The following is a 16,402-nucleotide window of genomic DNA, read 5'->3' on the forward strand; positions in this document are numbered from 1 at the left end:
CCACAGCAGGTGCTGTTCAAAGTCCTCAAGCAAGAGGGATTGCCTCATGCATTTTTAAAAATGATCTATTATAGGACTTTATGTTCCCTTCTGGTGTGATAGAATTTCTCCTTTTCCTTAAAGTCCCCACCCTTGTTTCTTACTGGTGGCGCGTATGATCACCGGTCATGCCGTAACAGGTGCAGCATATCCCACTGCCGTGCAGTGGTGTGCACGGGCAGGGCGTGCAGAGATGTGCCCATGGAGCCCGGCCATGTGTGCCGGGCAGCTGGTGGAAGCCATCGGCGCAGGATGCATTATTGCTGCTGGCAGTCTCAGCATCCAGGAAGCTGTGCCTCTTAAAAAGCCTTCACAGAAACACATAGATTCAGAACTGTTTACATTTTAATACAACTATTTCATGTAATTAGAGTAAACAGATAAACAGATCAATATGTTGAAACAGATGTATAAATATATAGATAGACATATTGCACGGAAACCTTAATATTTCATCCAAATGAAATACTCTATTCCAAATATGCCCCGTAGGAGTTTTGCTCAAGGCTATGCTTAGGTATACTCAAAAATTCCCGATAGCTAGTCACGAGGGAAAATATGTTCTCTTACAGATAATTGCTACTGGCAGCTAGAGACCTAGAGAATTTGATGTGCAATAATGTGACCTGACTACGTATTAAACTTTTTTGAAGGACATGTGTAAAGAAATTTTATATGCTTCTCACACTCCTTAGTTTTTTGGATTTCACTTGTGTTAGCACATTTTTAACAACTTCCCTATGTTTAATCCTGCTAGGGTTCATCCTAATAGTTCTCAGCCATAAGAGATCCTAGTATTGTGTTGTGTTTTTTTTTTTTTTTTTCTTTTTTTTTTTTTTTTTCCAGACAAATGAGGTTTAGAAATGTAGGATGGAGAGGAGAAGGGAAGAAGAATAAAGCCCAAGTAACTTGTAAGGAATATGTAAACAAAGCAGAATTGCATTATTGATGATAGAACGTGAAAAAAATGAAACCAGTAAATAGTTTTTCTTTAAAAATACATGAGATTAACTATTCAACTGCTGCTTGTTTTCCTGCTTTAAATTTCAATGTTGTCTTGTAAGCATCTGCATCATATCTAGATATGTGCTAGTTACTGCCCTGTTATCTCTTAGGAAAGCTTATGATTGCCTTTCTGTATTCAAAAGGGTGTATGTTCGACACCACTTTTTTCCCATTGGAAAGCACATAGTAATTACAGAAAAACAAAACAAACAAACTTTTAACAAACAGTTCTGAAATTTGCCTTTTGGACTTATATTTTCCTTTAGTGCTGGTTTGTAATATTTGTTTCCCAACATTCAGTATTATCACTAAGCTAAGTTTGATTTTTCATAAACCACCAGAAACTGAAAATGAAATTCCAAAAGATACAAAATGATGCAATGACTCCAATAAATATCTTCATATAGCTTATAAAAATACTTGAATCATATTATTTTCTTGTTGGCAGATGTTAACAGGCCATAAATATATATATTGTTGTTCACTGTCCAAACAAAGATAAAAGGCAAGCAACTGTTTTCCATCATTATGAAATCTTCCAATTCCTCTTAAAAAAAAAATAAAAAAATCACAAATTCCATATTTATATCTGTAGTCAATACAACTGACTGAAATATCTTCTTTTTAATTTCTATTATTATTTCTATTTTTACTGGAAATTTTTATATATGAATATAGACAGCAATATAGTGTTTGTATATAGGTAGTGATAATGCTTTGATATAACATGGAAGTTAAAGTGCAAAAACATTTGACTTCGTTTTTATAAACTAATCCTGTCTTATTCTTGTTAAACAGACAACAATGATATAATCAAAAAAAACCCACAACATGGATTTACTCAGTGATAGTTGTGGAAAATATTAGTGTGTGTAATATAATAACTAATTAGAAAAATGAATTACACTCCTGTTCCTTGAAACTCCTTGATTTGGTCAGTTTGACACATTTCTAAGCTTCCTTTGGTACCTCACAGTCTTATGGAGATGAGTCCAGTACAGATGGTTTTGCTGGGGTAAGTCTTAAGTCTTGATCATACTTTCTTTTTAAGATCCCTTTGCATTGTTGCCAAGCAATAAATATGGCCTTTGATTATCAGGGTTATAATGAGGAATTATAAAATTGTCACACAGTTTTGTCAGGAAGGAAGTCCCATCACTCAATTGTCAGTGGGGTGCATGTAATTTAGCCTTTGTCTCTCTCCTAATATGCTGCAGAACTGATCTTTCCACCTTTCTGAAGATACATGAATTAAAAGTGGTTCCATTCGAGTTCTGACAGGTTTGGTACAGTGCTCCTTCAGCTCTGCGAGGAAGGACCTTACTATCGTGTCAGTGGAGTTATGAACATATTGGGAGGGAAATTTATTTCCAACTTTCTGTGTGGTGGAGACGATCTGGTCCCAATTGCTGTATCATGTGAGGTAGACAGGTGGCATCAGGCAGTTAGCAAATAAAAGATGAAGGCAGCAGCAGCAGGTTACGGCCTCGGGCTCAGCAAACTCTCAAATCAGCTGCAGCAGGTTGAGGCCTGAGGCGGGACAGCACGGCTGACTCCTGCGGAAACAAAGCCAGACCTGTCACCAGTGCAGCTTGTCCATGAATGCCTGCAACTGGGATGCTACAGAAGCTGTGCAGAGCCTCGCAGTTACAGGTCAGCCATGCCGTGTGCGACATCTGGCTCACTCCCGAAACCAAGAAGTCCCCCCGAAATCTGAATCAGGTAAAATCTGCTGTTGCAAAGAAAGTATTTATTGAAAGGTGCATTATGAAATAATGCATTTCAGCACTTAGAGGATTTTTGAAGTTGTATTAATGGATGTGAAAAGGGAGATGGATATAAGCCAAGAAAGCGTAAACACAGATGTACCAGGTGTCCCAGTCCTGTGTACCTGCTGCTGCTGAGTGGTGAATGCCTCCCATTGGATCTATGGTAAAAACTGAGGAGCGTGGGAGACGAGAGTACACAGGATAAGCAGAATTAGTTGCTTTTCAGGGTAAAGCATAAAAGAAAAAAAATATTTGCATATGCCTTTAAGGGTTTCTATATTCAAGAAAATTTATATTTGTTTCTCATATGCATATGCTTCTGATAAAAAGTTTTTAGCCCAAGACCTTGTTCATTTTTCCAGTATTTGTCTAATAATTATTTTTATTTCTCTCTGTAATTTGTGCCTGTCTTGGATTCTTATGACCAATGTTGGCTGTAATAGCTTTACTACTACTCTTTCAAGCAGAAAAACAAACAAAAAAAGCTCTTCTTTCTTAAAAAAAAAAAAAAAAAAAACACAAAACAAAACAAAAAAACAAGCCAAAAAAACACATAAGAACTAATGAGACGAGGAGAGCTTTCCACCATCCAATATTCAAAACACAAGATGTGAATTCCAGCGAATAGAAAAAAAAAACATTTTTTTAATTTTGAAAAAGACAATGCAAGTTGTCAGCATTGAAGCAAGGGAAATAATATCTGAACAAAAGTTCAAGTCCAGGTGAAGCTGTGATGTAAGCTACATGAGGGAATAAGCAGTTACCTGTAAGATAATGGCTCACAAAGTGTAAATAGGTACAGACCCTTACCAAGTCCCTCAGCCACAGCGGGCTCTCAGTGCACATTGCTGGCCCTTCATGAAAGCAAATAGGGTGCTCCTCTGGCTTGGCCTCTCCCAGCAGAGCTAACTGTGGTTCTGGCAATCACCCTCTGGGGAAGGAAGCAAATGAGTTAAGTAAGCACTAAAACAGTCACTGCAAATTCACAAAGTTCAGTGGTAAGAGTTGTTGTCCTTCAGAGAAACACAGTGGTGCCTACAAGGTACGTGATAGAGGTACTAGTAGAAGTGACTTCTAACTGGACTGTTTGATGCTGTGCTGAGTCTAAGCTAATATCTGAAATATTAGCTTGAGCTCAGTGGTCTTTTAACTGTGATAATGGAACTTTTAATCACTTTAGAGTGGAGGAAGAATGAGCTCGTACCTACCTGTGGTTACATTACAGTCAAACATTTAGACTTGTTATTTCTGGTGCTTAGTGCCTGAAGTCAATGAGAATATTTCCATTAATATGATGCTGCAGATCAATCCTGAGAGCATAAGTTTTATTCACTGTAAGCTAGACATCATCAACAACAAAAGTGAAATATAATTCATAGAAATCAGCTGATGTATCGATCTTCATTTGCTGATAGCAAAAAACAAGTTTGCTGTTTTTAACAGTATCCTCCGATAAAGTCTTCAAGTGGATCAAGAATCAGAAGAAAGGGTCTGGCATTGTGCCGCCTTTACACATGAAGCTCTTTTGAAATCAGTAAAGCCTGTAAAACGACTAAACTAAGAACTGCATCCAGAGAATCTCTGGGTCAGTGTACTAAGTTTTCTCTTTTGCCAAGCATTCTTAAATTTGCTGCAAATGGGATAAACTTGCCTTGCTGGAAATGTGGTTGTCTTTTTTTATAGAGAAGTGAGAAATTACTGATCTCATCAATGACCTCAAAATATTTGGGCAAAGAAAAGGAATAAACTTCTGGTGTAAGTGTATAATGTTTTACATCAGTGACAGAAACTCTGCCAGTCTGAATTGATCAGTGGCTATGCTTTACTGTGATTTCTAAAGCAAATGCTGAAGTCTAAGAATTCAGGGTGGCAGTTATGAAATATTAAAAAATCCACAGGGGACAAAAATCTGTACTACTAAACACCAGTAAAAAACTACAAAATTACTGAATAATCATTTTTCTTGCAATGAAAAGTATCTTAACTTTTTGAAATAATGCACACTTAACATAGATTGGTATCTCTGAAGCAGATGTCTCCTTGACATGTGCATTCAAGCTGTTGGCGGTGACCTTGTAGGGTGAAGCGGCTTTGAAAATTAGCTTTTCCTCCCAATCTGTGAAAATAATGCTGTACTGAAGATTTAATAAAAGTCATAGCTTCTCATAGAAGCTTATTTCAGCAAAGTAAACTATTAATTAAAATAACAAATGTCAGCTATTTCTCAGCTTGACAGTTAACACAACACAGCTTTTGCCTAGCATGATGTACAGAATGTATGGGAGGTATACCTATAATTCATTTTATCTATGTATGGTTCACTTCTTATATTTTAATACAGTGATAAATTAACAAAAAATGCTGCAGTTTTCTTAGTGGTGTGAGAGCTTGGGGAAAACCCATCTGGCATGTAAACAGCGTATGGCTAAAATGGGGAGAAAAAATAAATTAGGGAATTTCTGAAGGACTTAAGCTTTAGAAAACAAAGAACACTTTTAACCCTGTCACTTGCCCTTTATGTTCCATTACCCCCTGAGGTGGAGCAGATGTGGAGGGATGGGAGAGGAAAGTGTGTGCTATTGTAATGTGTTTTTTGCTTTAAATTAAAAAAAAAAAAAAAAGGCAAGGGCAGGGCATTCTGGCCTTGAGTTTTATGCCACTGTGAAGGTAAATGCCTTTCAGGAATTGAGGCAGAAGGCAGCTGCTGCCACCATTTTTTTGGAAGTTTAGGTCTGGCAAAAGGTTCTGCTGGACCTTACCATGAGTTAAAGCAACACTTTGGGGGCTTGGTGTTGCTGCTCTGTGTGCCAGGGCTATGGCGAGCACAGGAGGAACTGGCATGCAGACGTGTTTGCCTTGCCTATACATGGGATTTTTGTAGAGGAACTGATGTGGGCATTTCTGTGGATGCTGTCTTCTTTTGCTGTGCTGATGGTCTGGTCTAAAAACACAGATAATGAACATCCAAGCTTTTGGGATTTGTTCTTGACTTGCATCTGAGCAATCTTGTTAGGCCTATGTGTGAGAGAAACAGGTCAAAAGTAACCTCTTACTTGCGGCTCTGTGTTTCTGTGAGCCCAACTTGAGTTGTCCACACACTTGTAATTTCAGCTACAGGCACTGCTCATTCGTATGCTCCTAACTTCCTGCCCTCTTCTGTTGAATTCCCAGAACTAGAGAGCACTCTTTGAAAAGCGTGTCCTTAACCTTTGCCACTGGTTTCCTGCCAACAAGGTGTATGGAATACAATACTTTTTTTTTTTTTTTTTTCTTGTCTGAATGTTTTGAGAAATACAGGTAACTCAGCATCTGATGTTTTTGTAGAGTTAACTGCCCCTTACGGCTGAGAAAGCAAATCACAAAGACAGGCAGAAGGCCATTAGCCAATATAAATAAGACGATGGATTCAGAGAATTAAAAGCGCAGATTCAAAAGCAGTCAAAAAACTTATTAACCCTCATTTGTAAAGTTAGCATTTCTGAAAATATGATGGCCAGAAACTGGGAAGTTGAAAAGTCAAAAGCAATGTACATAGTGTGCTTTTTCAGGAGCTAAAGATGTTATTTACTAGAAAACTGTAACTTAACGTGTATTTATTTGAGTGAGAGGCTGCTTTCCTTTTGGGATGTGGTTGGGAAAAACTTCTATTTATATAGTTAAGCATATGAACAATTGAATTCTGCTGTGTCTGACTTTATTTATTTTAATCCTGTATTCTGTGGTGCAATGCTTATTGGTCAAGGGAAGGAACATCATATACGAGCACATCATCAAAATGCTGGTTTTGGAGCTCTGAAATTTCTCCATAAATAGTTGAGAATGCAGCAGCCACAAAAGGGGAGAAAAACCAAACCAAAACAAACTATTCCTGCTGCTTTTCTCTCTCTCTCTCTCTCTCTCTCTCTCTCTCTCTCTCTCTCTTTTTTTTTTTTCTTCATGGAGTGAAGCTGAACGTATGCAGAAATCCTGAATAATTTGCTATAGTGTTTAAGCAGCGTTGCATTCAAAACTGACCTGGTAAAGCATAAATATATATACATATTTTTCAGTTGTGATTCGGAGACCAAATTCTTTCCAGTTTCTAACTCAATGTTTAGTAAGAAAACAAATCAGGAGTTAGATGCTCTAGGGCTGCTGTGAAAAAAACCCTTCATCTGGCATTCAGAAAGACACTGAATGAATTGCAACTTCTCTGATATAATTTTATTCACATAGATGCGGTAGCACTATTTAGCATTTAAATTTGGGCAGGTTCTGGCCTTGATTCCATGCTGTGCATTGCATTAAGTAGAGTTACTGGCATAGAGTAAGAATACAGCACTTTCACATCGGCTTTCTTGCATTCTTCCTCTTCTTATTAAGCCTGAAATCTTGTGTAAAGTACTGGATATTGGGCAGTGTTAAAAATAAGTAGTGCATGGAGTAAAAACAATTGTTTTAGTCATTAAAAATGGCTTTTATTGCTCTAAAACTTTGCAATCTTGAGTAAACAGATGGATCTTTTTCTCACTCTGATCAATGTAGCTTTAGCTGACATACTTTATACAGCAACGTTGGCTGCAACAAAGCAACGGGAAGGAGTCACTGTGCTAGCTGGTAGTCTGTCTGCAGAGCAATTCCACAAGAGGAGGCCAGGAGCAGTATATAGCAGTATGTGCTAGATATGAGGCTTGTGTGGCCAAAGTTGTTGACATTCTCACATTCACAAAGGGAATTTTTGCCTTGTGGGTCTACAATCTGTCAGACTCCAGGAAAGGATGTACTCAAGGTACTGAAGTTAACAAATACAGACATTAAAGGCCAGCCTGAGAACTCAGTATCAAGGGATGTGTCTGGGGAGAGAGCTCCATCCTAATACTTGTATTTCTCTGGATATAAATGACTGTTATTGCAGCTCTGTTCTCAAAGGAAGGCCTTCCTAAGGTGAATATTTGGTCCTCCACTGCAGACTTTTTGGATTTGATAGGGGAACATTTCTTGAAAGCAAAACAACCCATGAAACTTCCACTTAACTAATAATTCATTATTTAATTATGACAATTGTCATAATTGCTTTAATTATGAAAAATTAAAGCTATGACAAATGAAGATTATGACATTAAAATGACAAAATGACAATTAATTTCAAATTAAATCATGGAGTAAGATTTATTGAGGTAGAGATCTGAAAATGTTTAGCAAACAAGTGCATTTACAGAAAAAAAGTTATGTTGTGTGGATGATCCCATCTTTTCAGATGGCTATGTCCCATCTAAGCAGCAGGAACTGTGTGCGTCTTCCCAACAAATGTGAGGTAAAACATGTTGGTCTACATTAAGGTGATATTTCTTTTTGAGAAACTACCTGGAAAATAGCATAAGACAGTACATTTAATTTCACATTTGTAAAGTGCATGCACAGTGTTAGTTACTATGGCTCAGCTGTATGCTTCACCATAGGTCACAATCAACCAGACATGTATAGGCCCCCAATGTTACGCATGTATCTAAAATATACCATTAGGCCAAAACTAACAAAGAACACAGTTGAAAGATGAGAATAGAATGCATTTATGAATGTATTATCTTAAAACATCATGACTCAGGGAATTATCACAGATGGATTATTTGCTGTAAATGATCATGTGGACACACACTAGAGCATCTGATATCAGTAATATCAGGTTGTAAAGAAGCTGGTGTATGGACCTTAAATTAACAGAAGCTTCAGACAATAAATTTGTTTCAGATTTGCTCCAGTTATCCCCAGAACTGCATAGGTCCAAGTATTACAGAACTTTGGCTAGGTGATTCTTTGTCTACACTGGATGTAAACAGACATGAATATCCAGAGGACTGGGGCAGAGGTAACACTGGGACCAGAATGAGGGCCAAATCTGAGACAGCTCTGGCAGCTCTGTGTATCCCCACAGAGTAGAGCCAGTGCTTTGAGCTTTGCACTGCTGAAGACCAAACCAGCTATCAGACTTCAGTGCTGCATTATGTAGCACATGTGCTTTTACTAGCCACCACCAGCACCACTGGGACACTTCAGTGCATTTTCCCCAATATAGTTAAAGTTTTTCAAACCTGAATTCTCATAAAAACTCATATTTGAAGCATACATACAATTTGTAAATAAAAACACTATTGTACTTCAAGTACATGTTTCACTTAATAGTGTTGATGTTTTTTTGTATTTATTTGGTAACAGATTTGCAAAGAAAATATGGTTCTCCTTGGAATCCATTATAAAGTGCTTTCTTTGGCTGATCAGAATGCTGCCTAAGACCGGTCTGTTCTAATTGTGTGATGCTTTTCATAAAGAGGAAGCTGGCCATTTCAAAGAGGGTGCTAAGCTGCAAGAAGGGAGCTATAATACAGAAATGTCGAATGCTGCTTTTGCTGTGCCCTGTATCAATATATGCATGTCAGAGTGGGTCAGACAGAATAAGAACTAGCTCAAACATTTGTCTTTGACATAAATAGAATAAGGTTGTCGTGTTATTTCGCAGGTTTTAAAATACTGAGTTAATAATGGCTATTGCAGTGCCTGCTTCCACTTGATATGTTCAATTACCTTTGCTGTGAGGGAGTAAGGAGCTTATATTCCATTTTCCTTTCAAGGTATTTGTCATACGCTTTCAGCGCTGAAATTTTGGGTGCTTCTAAGGAGTAACTTTTTTGCCATATTTTTTCCCCTTTTCATGTGAGTAAAAGCTGAATGAATGGGTCTCATCATTTTTTATCTGCTTTCCACCCTAGAAGGCAGACAGTTCTACTGCAGCAGGGTCTCCAAATACTCCTTTTAAATGTTTTGATTTATAAAGTTTTGCACTTGTCATAAACAATCCTAATATGTAATTCCTCTGTATGAAAGTAATATAGCCAGAACTGAAATTGGTGGCAAACTGTTTTTATGCATAAAGCTGTTATTACAGGAAAAATGTACTCTCTGTATTTCCTGCAGGAGAATTTCCCTATATTTAGTAGATTTTGAGGAGAAGTAGAATGTATTCATTAAGTCATAGTTTCTGTGTACTACGTGGTATCTAAAAACTAAAATGTATATGGTATCGGTAAATATTTATCTGAGAAATAGTAATCTCCTGACACCGGATCCACATTATATCATAAATTGACACAAAATATATGAATATTTTGGAAAAAAAACCTGTGAATGTACCATTTGCTTTAGCTTTTTAACAAGAGTGTAGTCAATTACATAAGATAAGTTGTTTTTCCCAAAGGTGGGTTGTAACAAAATATATAGTATTTATAAAGCCATTGCAAGGTATTGGTAAAATTGGAACCAACCCATTTTATAAGTAACCTGAGTCATTTTCTGTTCATTCAGAAACAGAGCCTGACAAGCAGTGATCAGCTTTCATCTCTTTTTATCTCCAGATAAGAATATGTTTATTTCCAACTCTTTTTAATTCACATGAAGCAGTGCTTAGAACCACTTGTGAAGACGAGACTGACTTTAGAAACTGGCATCAAACATTCCCTTAGTAGGACATTAACCACTTATTTCCTATAACTGTTTCTAGAAATCAGTCATTGTTCTTAGTGTGAATGTAGTAGTGGAGGATTCTGGCGAGAATTGTTTAAAGTAGTTGAAGCAAAACGTTCTTTATGGGACGTTGTTATAGCCATGGTGGTTAAGATTCAAACTTTCAAAAGTGGCCACAGTTATTGGAACTCAATGTGAACTATCTGTGATCTCTGGAGATTTTAGTTTGGTATTCCAGGCTTGGATTACAAGTATCTCTGAAAACCAGGCTGTTACTGATGCATTAGTGCATACCACATGTTTAGGTGCTTCTAAGAATGGACAGAATGTGTTCTTCCCCATTTTTTTTTTATTTTTTATTTTTACCCATGATATTATGGTTTTTTAAAGGTGCTCCTAGTAAAACCAATAGGATCTGCAGGTACTCTGCACTTTTAAAATCAGGCTAGGTCTTGATTTTATAGGGTGCTAAACACCCTTTGTGCTCAGTGAGTCAGAGGCAGTTGTGCTTGCTCATCAACTCACAAATTTCAGTCCTTATTGCTGATAGGTGCAATTGGAAACACTGGCTCTTTTCCTAGAATGAATCAGGTTTAACACTATGCAGAAAAGGAGAGCTTGTCCTACCCACCCTTTGTCCTCATGCTCACAGATTACTTATATTTAGCTGATATTGCTGGTACAGAATAACTCATTTGGATGCAAAAGCCCACTCTTCATGCTTCAATCACTCTAAAGGCTTCCCTAGCAAGCAATGTTGTAGCTCTTCTGTAGTGAAGAGAGCCCTAAAAACTATTTAAAGCATATATGAAGTGTCTTTCTTGAGAAACGCATCTTATAATGCTGAGTAAGTGCTGCTCAGTTGTGTTTAGTGAAGCAGTATCAGTAGTGCTTGACAGCCAAGTACTTTTAGAAACTAAAAGAAAAATCTCACTTTTTTCTCTGTCTTTGTTGTGGATAAAAAATATTTGTAATGCAACTCCACTAAACTAGAGAAATGGGGATAGTCCTGCTATAAAGTAGGCCTCCATCCTGACTAGGGGAGTTAGGACTGTGTTTTTGAGAGGGTGAATAATGACAGCTGTAGCTCCTGGCTTGTTCTGTCTCTGCTACTGTCACTGATGCTATTAATACCATCTCAACATTTTTTGTTACAAAACACCAGAAGAAGCAATACTAATAATCTAAAATTAGAGGACCAGTCCATCTCTCAAGAAAATTGAGCACCATACCTTGGCCACGTCACAAATAGGGATCGTTATTTTTTATAGCCAGTTACTTTATCTCCTATTCTAGAACACACTTGAGGGACGTCATAAACATCTCATGCTAAAATTACATAATTTATGTTTATAGAGGGAACTGAGATGCTTGTAGGGAGGCTGATCACTTTGTGGAATAGCTGTCTCCCTAAAAGTAATGAATTTCTGCGGTCAGCATATATTGTTGATTTCACAGCTTTTATAGATTTCCCTTGCTCTAAAGATTAAATCTTTCCAGCTACTAGACAAATCATTCATTCATTTAATGGATTGCTTATCTTGACAATGACTATTCCTATTTCATGAATATATATATAAAAAATCTGATAATTGGCCCTATTTACTGGCATTTTCTAGTGAAGTTTAATATATCTTCTATAGATATTGATTTCAAATGGTGCACACATATTGATCGAAATTAAAGTTCTATGTACTCTGCAGTCATGGCTCTCTGACTAGGAATGATGATAGTGGATCTAGGCAAAATATACTGTTTTAAATGAAACTGACATTACTTAGTTTCAGACAAACGTATTTGCAACTTCACTTACCACAGGATGGTATTGGTAGACAGACTGTCTGAAAAGAGACTTGCATCTTTCTCCTGTGAGGGCAATATCAGGATGATTTTGTTCATCTTCCTGTAAATGCAGGGAAGTCAGCTATTAATGGACTTAATTATAAAAGGCACTTTTGGTTTGTGTTTATCATTGTGCAGCAGCAGTAAGAACATTGTATTTTGGCCATCCAGAGGCAATTTAGACTCTGGGTAATACTGTAATAAAATGATAAAACAAAGCTCTTTCTTGTTAAAATAAAACCATATAACATAAATGTGTCTTGGAAACCCTGTCAATATTTATCACAATCTCTATCAAGAAATGCATAACCAATCTTTGCTAAATGATAAAGCATGAAACATCTAGCTTTTACTTTGTTAGGCATAAGAGTCTATCTGGGTCTATTTCCATTGCCTGGCATGGGGGCACATAGTTCAGTGCTAGTGTGGTGGTAGTTTATGAGTCGGCTAGAATAAATCAGAATTATCTGTAATTTGTCTCTCCTGTTATGTGTGATATTATAGTTTGCTTAAATTTGCATGAAAACATAATACAATTGCCTCAGTTGAATTGTTCCCAATGTGAAGGGTGTTTCTCTTCTCCCTTTGGTAATTACTAAACAGGATTTCGTGTTTGGCCTGAGCTGTGGGATATGGCCAGATGAGCTTCTGGACGCATTCTGTTCCATGCCTCTGTCCGGGCAGTTTTCTTGAGAAGGCATCAGCTAGTGGCATTGCTGCCTACCTGACTGGGCATTCCTTCCTTCCATTAATGGTGAGAGGGGACCTCTGGTCTCAGGTGAAAAATGTTAGCTTTCAAGTCTCCTTTTAGAGCACCAAAGCTAGCTGCTTCAGTGTTGCCTCCTCCTCTTGTTTGCTCCCTAAAGACTGGCAGGTATTCTTACCAGCTACAAAAGGCTGTGTTTATTTGCTGCCTTCCAGGAACAGGGAGAAGAAGCATGCCAACAGGTAGTTCTGGTCTCAGCGGGGATTCATGTGGCTATTAATACATAAGGGGCATTAGGAAATTAGGAAGGTTTAGCATAACATATAGCATTTAATTTTTACCAAGAGAGTGTTGAAGATTAAAACAAAGATATCTTTGACTGTCTCCGGTTTTGCTCAGCATTCTGTTTAGATACTGGCTCGTTACTAAAAGCCTGTTGTTGTTGAAGAACAGACTCAATATACTACCTGAATATTAACTCTAACTTAAGTTTGAACTAGCATGAAACCTTCATGTAGAACAGCCTGATAATTCTTATTTTGAATTGGTTAACCAAAAGGGAGTAACACTGCAGCAATAGGTGGCAGAATTTAGCAGCTTGTAAAATATTTTATTATTTTTATTTTTTTTTGCTGGTACATTAGTTTCTCTAATAATTGAATAATCTGATTCTTCAGCCTTTGATAATAACTTTTATTTTTAATAACTATTTTAGAAAATTAGCAGTGTTGTGTATCTTGGATAAGAATAATTAATTTGAGAAGAGATAACTCAGATATTCTTAGCTTACTATGAACACATAACCTGAATCAAAGGAAAGATCTCTGCTATGAACCGAATCACAGTAACACTTCTGCAACTCTTGCATTCTTCTGAAGGTGTTTGATTCAAACACTGACATAAGCTGACCTGGCTTAGTTTGTGTGACCTGATGGGAACATAGTTGGAGGGGGTATGGCTGCAGGCACGTTGAACATTATTATTTCACTATCAGAGCACTTCACTTAATATTTCATCCACCAGTTTATAAATGAAGCATTTATCATGGGGAGGCTGTTGTGCTTCAAAAGATTATGGAGCTCAGTTTTCTTCTACCTCAGGCAAGAATCCTATTTGTTGCAGTGTATTTTTGCCAATGGACCATGAGTCCAGAGTTTTATTTCATGTCTACTTAATAACTAACAATTTGAACTGTAGATCACAAAATAGGTGCTGCTGACTTTCCTTTGCTAGGTGCCATCACTTCTAAAAAAAACCTTCAATACAGAAAACTAGTATCTAGGCTTTTAGAAACTGATGGCCTGATCTCATCTTTTTTTTTTTTTTTTTTTTTTTTTTTTTGGTCATAAGACAGTCCCTGCTATTGTGTTTTTGGTATGCGCAAGAGGTTCCATTAAAGCATGTCAATATTCAAATATTCACCCTAGTATGGCTGGCAGCATTTTTGGCTTTTAATGGGACATAGATCGTTTCCAGAATCTAAGGACTGGAGGAGTGCATATACCCTTGTCTTTCTTAATTCTGGGAGGTGGACAAGACTTCAGATCAGAAGTCAATTAGGTTTGAACTAATAGAACTACTAGCCTTGGGATAATGGGTAAAGAAACATTGATTTTTATGCTAGAAAAATGCATGCACAAAGTAGATTTCTACATTTGTCCTTTACTGTTGCATTGACAAAATAAAATAATAATAATAAAAATCCACACCTGTTTGTTTCTCGTCAGGCAGAATTGTGTAGTACACGCAAATATTTGCCACCTTGCCTGACCTTGTCCTGAGGTATTTACATTTTGGAACCCATTTAAATTTTCTTGTTGTGTTGGACTTTGAAGTATTTGACAGTGAAAGAGATTTTGTTGACATACCAAATACTAAATATTACTCTTAGTTTTAACTGCTTATCACACTGTATATGCTGCATGGAAATTAGAAACATTTCAACAACTTGACTTCATCTCCTGCTCGTTTCAAGGTAGGAGTATATTTATTTAAAGAAAAGAATAAACCACCAAGGTTCAAAATATCAAGCTTAGTATACCTGAGCAAAATAATAACAAGCCCTTTCATAGGTAGATTTCAAAGACCTCTGTGCTTATCACTTATCACTCCTTGCCTTAAGAAAAAAAAAAGAAAAAAAAAGAAAAATATGGCAAAACCCAACTGAGCCATGTCAGTCAGAGGGAGGGAGAAAGGGAATAACAAAACAAACAAGTAAAGGCTATGTGGAAGTGCAGAGGAAAGAAATTACTCTCTACTCTCTACAAATGAGTGATGCTTGACCACGTCCTTGAAGCAGGGCCTCCACGCACGTAGCCGGTGTTCGGGAGGAAGACAGACGTTCTCACAACGAGAGCCCACCCCTCGCCCTTCTTCCTTTTTCCACCTTTTATTGCTGCGTGTGACATCATATGGTATGGAATATCCCTTTGGTTGGTTTAGGTCAGCTGCCCTGATGATGTTTCTTTCTCACTTTTTGCCCACCCCGTAGGAGGGTCAGAGAGAGTCCTGATGCTGTGCCGGCACTGCTCAGCAGCAGACACAACACTGGTGTGATACCACTGCTGTTCTAGCTACAAGTGCAGAGCCCAGCACTGTATGGGCTGCTGCAGGGAAAGTTAACATCCCAGCCAGACCCAGTTACAAACCCAAATGAGTTTTGCTATAACCCTGTTGAAATCATAGTTGACCAACTGCTTACCTAAGTTATAATGTCTGCCAGAGACCCTAAGCAAGGCTGCAGCTCCGCTGTGTTGGGCAGTGAGCACGCATACAGTTAGGGGAAGTTCCTGCCTTCAAAAGTTCATTTTCTAAATCAACCTGGAGGGACACATTGGCCCAGATTTATTAAAAGACAATGAATGATGCACTGAATCCTTAAAGGTGTGGGTTTTGTGTTGGTAAAGTTTTGCATACTTTAATCTCTGTGGTAGCTTTTTCTAATTGATAAACATGAAAAGATGATGAAGAAAAGTGCTGAAGATCGATATGTAAATATTGTGGATCCTGCTGCTTCATTCATTACAATAGCCATAACAAAAGTATCTTCTGAGGTCACCTGCTTCTCATTGTAAAACATATGCTTGTTTTTGTCTTTCTTTCAGGATATTTTCTGATAAGTCTTATTAAGTACTTGAAGTCAACCGTCCCTTATTTGGTGTTTTAGTGCATGTTCTCTCAATGCTTTAGTTAATTGCTTAAAGTTTTGCATTTCAACATCTAAAAATTTTTCACAGAACTTAAATTAAAAAGCTAATAGAATAACAGCAAACCAAAGTGAAAAATCACACTGGTCATGTGAGGTTTTTCATAGAAGGAATATTCCACTACAGGCATAAAATATGCTATTTTATTTTATTTTATTTTATTTTATTTTATTTTATTTTATTTTATTTTATTTTATTTATTTTTTCCTTAGCTGGTTCAGTGCTTTAGCCTCCTGTCTCTAAAATGAGGATAATTTCATTCTTTTTACTTTGCTACCTATTTTGTGTGTACGGTCTGTGGGACAGGGGTGCTCCTCCATGCTGAGCAGAAACACCAACAG

General features: G+C 37.3%; 1 long non-coding RNA gene across 2 annotated transcripts; it reads right to left on the minus strand.

Annotated features, from left to right (window-relative positions):
• Positions 1–201: 201 nt before the first annotated feature.
• On the minus strand, positions 202–15,678 carry LOC118171025. Of its 2 annotated transcripts, none has more exons than XR_004753008.1 (4): positions 15,557–15,678; positions 12,121–12,210; positions 3,578–3,744; positions 202–347 (listed from the first exon to the last, which is right to left on the minus strand). It is a non-coding gene; the product is annotated as an uncharacterized LOC118171025 (long non-coding RNA). The 2 variants fall into 2 exon arrangements; XR_004753009.1 differs by lacking the exon at positions 202–347 and adding an exon at positions 1,202–2,600.
• Between the last annotated feature and the right edge of the window lie 724 nt (positions 15,679–16,402).

The sequence above is a fragment of the Oxyura jamaicensis genome, chromosome 8 (assembly GCF_011077185.1).
Source record: "Oxyura jamaicensis isolate SHBP4307 breed ruddy duck chromosome 8, BPBGC_Ojam_1.0, whole genome shotgun sequence".
In the NCBI taxonomy this organism is placed as follows: Eukaryota; Metazoa; Chordata; class Aves; order Anseriformes; family Anatidae; genus Oxyura; species Oxyura jamaicensis.